Source organism: Vitis riparia, chromosome 5 (genome assembly GCF_004353265.1).
Source record: "Vitis riparia cultivar Riparia Gloire de Montpellier isolate 1030 chromosome 5, EGFV_Vit.rip_1.0, whole genome shotgun sequence".
Taxonomy (NCBI): Eukaryota; Viridiplantae; Streptophyta; class Magnoliopsida; order Vitales; family Vitaceae; genus Vitis; species Vitis riparia.
Window position 1 is genome coordinate 20,771,785 of NC_048435.1, and position 6,000 is coordinate 20,777,784.

Sequence of the window (6,000 nt, forward strand, 5' to 3'; positions counted from 1 at the left end):
TTTTGCAGAAATTGAAGGGCATACTTCAAGATAAAGAAGTAGTCATAATATCAGATAGGCATCAAGCAATCCTTCGTAGTGTTTCTCAACTTTTTGGAGTAGAAAATCATGCATATTGCTATCATCATGTGAAAGAGAATTTTAGTAGCTATGTGACGAAACATAGTATGAAGGGAAAAAAAATGTAAAATGGATGCATTGTTGCTACTTGATAATGTTGCATATGCTAGGTTGGATGATGATTATGTTGTAGCCATGGAAAAATTAAAGACATATAACAGTGACCTAGCGAAGTGGGTTGAAGAGAACAGTCCACAACATTGGGCAATGTCAAAGTTTGCCAAAAAACGATGGGATAAGATGACAACTAATCTTGCTGAATCATTCAATGCTTGGTTGAAGGAGGAACGTCATTACACAATTTTCAACTTAGTAATGACACATATGGATAAGTTTGCTCATCTAGCATGTGATCATATGGGTACTACAGAAAATTGGAAAGCTTCAATTGGCCCAAAAACCGAGGAAAAGTTGTTGGAAAACATTATAAAGAGTGGGTCATTGCCTGTATATCCCTATGTTGGTGGTGTGTTTAAGGTATTCAATATGAAAGTATATGTAGACATGAAATTTGAGAGAGCGTACATGTACTTGTAAGGCTTGGCAAATGGTCGGAATACCTTGTGAGCATGCATGTGCAGCAATACGCCAGATGAAACAAGATGTTTATGAATATGTTGACTCATATTTCAAGCTTCCAATGCAAGAGTTGATATATTCTGGACACTTCAATTCAATTCCAAATCACAATATGCCTATAGTTGATGCTGATGGATGTGTTCGTGATGCTCAAGGTTGCTTATATCCTTCACTTAAACCTCCATGCTCAAAACGACCACCTGGAAGGCCTCGACACCGTCAAATAGAGTCTCAATTTAGTTAAAAAAGGCTTATCTTCTGTTCACGATGTCAAGTTGCAGGCCATAATCGAGCTTCATGCAAAAATCCATTACCTGCTCCATGATTCTAGTGTTATGCTTGTATGGTGGCATGCTACTTTTTATCTTATTTTGATTGTGATGATATGTGTGGTTTATGAAATTAGAATCTGTAAGAATTTGTTTTGGAACTTACTTATTTACTTGATTGTCATGACAAAGATGTTTGTATTACATATGCCACTATTTAGACTTATGATCTTATCATTATTTAGGGTGGTTTGTAACCATGTTTTTAATGTTATTTTGAAGATCATTATTGACTTTGTACATGTTCATTACATTTGTTTAACTTGTTTTCCATTGAAATACAGGTTACATCATGGCATCTTCAAGTGCTTCATTTAGAAATATAAGAGGTAATACTAGAAATGGTGAATATCTACTTAATCATAACCGTATGTGTAAATGTTCACCCAGACAGAGGGCGGCTGTTAGAATCTCTGAATCAAAGGATAACCCAAATAGGTTATATTATTGTTGTCAATATGCAAATACTAGAGATGATTGTCATTTCTTTAAATGGGCATTCCCGAAAGGATATGGTGATGGCAACACCTACCAAGAACCAGAAGAGGTTGTTCAAAGAAGAATGTATGGCATGGATGAAGATTTTAAACATATTTTAACAAGAATTGAGTTCATGCAGAAAGTAATTGTAGTAGGACTTCTTTTATTTTTTGTTCTATGTTTGAAAATTGCTTAATCATACCCTTACTTCATGTCTATTAAGTTTTGGATTATATATGTAATGCTTAATTGTATTGTACTTTGATGTATTTGTATTTGGAGTTATTTGTAATAGGTTATTTATCTCCATTATGTGGACTTGTATTAGATTTTTAATTTTAATAGTTCACAGTTTTGCCTACATTTTTAATTACATTTACAACATAAATTCACTAACATTACGATAAAAAAACACTAACTGTATGATAAATTACAACATAAACGAACAATGCAATCTTTTGACTAAATAAAGTCCAATTTCTTAGGTTGATTACCAATTTCTTATATATAATGGTTCAATAATTTTTTTTTTTTTTGTAACCTCAAATTAGAAATGTCTTCTTAGCTTTGATAATGAGCTGTTGTATTTTTTTTTTTTAAAAAAAAAATTGCAACGATCTGAAAACATTATAGAATAGAGTTATTCATAAACTTATTTTCCTGTAAAAATAAATTATATTAATTTTTTAATTTATTAAATTAAAATCTATTTCTTATTTTTCTATTTTTTTAATAATTTTTTTCGTTGAAATGAACTCAAAATGGTAGCTTTTACCATGCAAAATTAGAGTGTAAAACCTTTTGTCATTTAGTTATAAAGACTTTGAAATACTTGAAATTACTCTCTTATAGGTTTCTTGAAAAGGTAATATGTTTAATAGATATTTTTTAAAATAAGATAAAAAGTAGCATGCAGGGCAAGGAATAATTATGCTCTCTCTCTTTTTTTCTTTTGGTTTTGGCTGTTAGTTATGAATGAAATGGATGGGCACAAAACTTTATCTGTGATAAAATGGTAATCATGCAATTTTGTGCTTCTAGGGTCATTTATAAAAGAACCTTATGTGAAAAAAAATTACTATAGTGAATCAGTGATTGTGCAATTTTATGTTGTTGGAGTTATAATAATAGACCTCATTGTGTGTTTATTTTATGGGTTAGATTTCTCATTGTATGACAATATAATTATGAAATCAATATCAGATTTTAGAGTTTGGGAAATGATGAGAGATTCAAACAGGTTAGCATAGGCTTAATGGTTTTTTTGCCATGCTGAATATTTTTTGCACGTCAGTTTGATCCCAAACTTTGTGAAGTACAACAAATATGATAGTCTTTTGGTTTTGTTCTTGATGTTGTTATTTCAATTCTGCTTTGGCAGAAAAAAAAAATTGATCATCCAAGTAGCTAAGCTAAGTTATCCCAGATTGGCCTATCATTGATGCATTGGAGTTATCAATGTGTGATATCATTTTGATACCATGGAGTTTGGGAAATGATGAGTTGACAGTGCAATGCCTACAACAATTCAGAGAAATTTGAAGATCACAAACAAATGATGCCATAACAATAATTATTAATAAATAGTAGCAGCTATGAGTTCCAAACAAATTAGTTGATGTAAGCCAATTTGTAAAAAAATATCAGACTAGTAAATTTGGAAATGGAACTCCATCAGACTATAAAAAAATATCAACTACTATAAACCAAAAAAATTACAAAAAATAAGAAAATTCGAATAGAACTTTCTTTTCCAAACTATTACTTGTATGAACTATTATCCACCGACCAACCATAATGTTATAGATCAAACAAACTCATAGAATGACTTTTCTCAACTTATATAATCTTAAATAAATCCTCTTTCAGAAACAACATAGCCCAATTGTCTAATGAAACACATCACTGATCCATAGCCTGGTAGACATTTTCCCTGACTTCATTTTCTGGAGACATTATCAGTTGTGTTAGGAGTTTTTCTTTGTACTTTATGACCTTTTCCTATACAAAAGAGTATATAATATAATATTAAGAAAAATTCACGATCATAAAAAAAAAATATTTTATTCAGCACAATATAATACATTTGCAATTGCACAAGAAAGTCCACCATTACTCCATAATTGCATAAACTTGATTAATTACAAATATGACACAATCCGTTCTACAAATAGTAATTAAGGAAATTATAAGTCAATTGGGTATCAAATTAGTAAATTTATAACCTGATTTGCTTTCCATAGTTAAAAAGGAATACAAATCTTGCAACTTACGGATTCAATTGTTGGACAACTTCTGGAACAACAAATTCAAATTCTGTCATGTCCACTGATGGTCTTCTTTCTTGATCCCAATGACAGTTGACAAAACGTTCACCTTAACACAATATACAATTATAAATATGGACATCTTTAAAAAGTAATGACAACGATTCACATAAGTAATTGGACTATAACTATATTTACCAGTTTTTCTATGAAGGCATCCATCCGCTTTTTCCTTCCGTCAATTAATGAATCCAACAACTCGATTCTTTTCGCATGAATATTCAAAATGATTAAATACCAGTGATTTTTCCTGCATATTGGTATGAACAACTAAAAGGAACCAAAAAAAAAAAAAAAATAAAACAATGATTTTATCAAATTAGTTGTGTTCATGTATTTTCTACACAATACTTAAAAATATCCAACTACAAAGTACTTTTATTAAACTAAATAAAACCTGTTCATATGTGCACAACCGAGTATTTTTGACATATTTCCATAAATTGTCACATATGTATTTTGGAGATAAGGAACCCCTCTTGTTTTCCACATCAGACTGTAATAAAAAAATTACAAACCATACATTAGATTAAAACAATCTACGTAAAACAAGAAAACCAATCTATAATTCTTACAACATATCTTACCACAAAGTTTGGAGATAAGAAATGCTTCCTATTTTCTTTATCCATACCATTCAAAATTCGACAATGCATGGTTACAACCTTCATGTAAATTAATGAAAATTAGATATATAGTTTTAGAGTAATTTTATCCTAACTTCACATAACTAAATATGAATACCTTATTGTCAATTAATTTTTTGGGTCCCAAGCATTTCAAGTCAAACCTTGTCAAGAAGAAATTGTGCATGGAACATAATATTTGGCTACATATAAATAATTATGATGTTAGAAATTAAAACTAATTATTTCAACTGCCTATCTTAATTGTATTTGTTTATACTAAATTAAGTTCAACCTTACCTTTCATCACGTGTATCGTCCAATGCATATGCCAAAACTTGCTTTGCTACAGATGAAGACGCTGAAAATTTGATTGACGGTTGTACCACGTATGGTGATTGTAGGGCAGTAGCATGTTGACGTAGCCGATATGAACGTATTGGAAGATGTCCAGTCTCGTAAGGAATAATAGCACTCATCTGAACTTCATCCTCAACTATATGTATAGAAAATAAGAGAAAATAAAATTCATTAATGAAAATAACACGCACAGGAAATACTAGCCATTATTATATACTCATTATTATTTTGATATTAAAACATAAAGAAGCAGAAAGTATACTGTTATGCTGCGTTGCTAGCTCTGAGGTCGATGGGCCTGCATTATCTTCACCATGAGCAAAACGATCATTCAGTGGCGATCCATAAGCTAATTTTTGAATGCATAATAACCAAAATTAATTTTTCCAAAAAAAAAATAATTATACAACATTTGCAATTAAATTAAAAGTAATACAAAATTATAATGACTAGTGCTATAAAAATCGTACTACCATGTGGTGGTGATGGGAAAGAATCATTGATATCAGGTTGATTATGACTTCTGCTTTGATGAGAAGATGATGGGGTTTTATTTGTATTCTGCCGATTTGCTAGTTTATCAATTGCTCATCTCATTGTTCGAAGCAATTGGTGAATTTGTCTCTCCGCTGCATTATATTCTGCTATAATTTCCTACAAAATGGTACAAAGTGTCAAAGATGTATATTATTATGCATAACATGTTTGGTTTTCTCTTTAAATAAAAGAATAGATGTAGAAGGTTCTCACATCAGTAGTCTCTTCTTCAACTTCATTTACTGGATTACCAGGGTCTTCATGTGCATCTTCCCCATTTTCATCTTCTTGAACCTACAATAATAAAAAGAAGAATATATAATTTTTATAAAATTATTTTTCAAATATGAAAATAAAAGAAAATGTTGAAAGAAAATTGTTCCTTACATCAGCTAGTCCAAAATCACCATAATCATGCAATTCTGCATGCACCATTTTCTTCATCAAGTCATCAGTCCACGCTGCACATATTGGGATGGTACGTGGCACCAACATGGTTGGAATGTAAAATTTATTTACATAAAAAAGTTGAAACACAAATATTTCACACATCAATACGTTATTTAGAAAAGACTTGTTAAAACATAGAAAATGATATGAAAACCTTCAGCATTTAATAAAAAAAGGTATCTACCTGTAAAA

At 30.5% G+C, this 6,000-nt stretch overlaps 1 long non-coding RNA gene and 1 other non-coding gene across 2 annotated transcripts; one reads left to right on the plus strand and one right to left on the minus strand.

Moving 5' to 3' along the window:
* The first annotated feature begins 2,720 nt into the window (after positions 1 to 2,720).
* Positions 2,721 to 2,814, plus strand: LOC117915489. The gene has a single exon (XR_004651400.1). It is a non-coding gene; the product is annotated as a small nucleolar RNA Z122 (small nucleolar RNA).
* A 2,314-nt stretch (positions 2,815 to 5,128) lies between these two features.
* On the minus strand, positions 5,129 to 5,632 carry LOC117914147. The gene is made up of 3 exons (XR_004651229.1): positions 5,572 to 5,632; positions 5,295 to 5,475; positions 5,129 to 5,170 (listed from the first exon to the last, which is right to left on the minus strand). It is a non-coding gene; the product is annotated as an uncharacterized LOC117914147 (long non-coding RNA).
* Between the last annotated feature and the right edge of the window lie 368 nt (positions 5,633 to 6,000).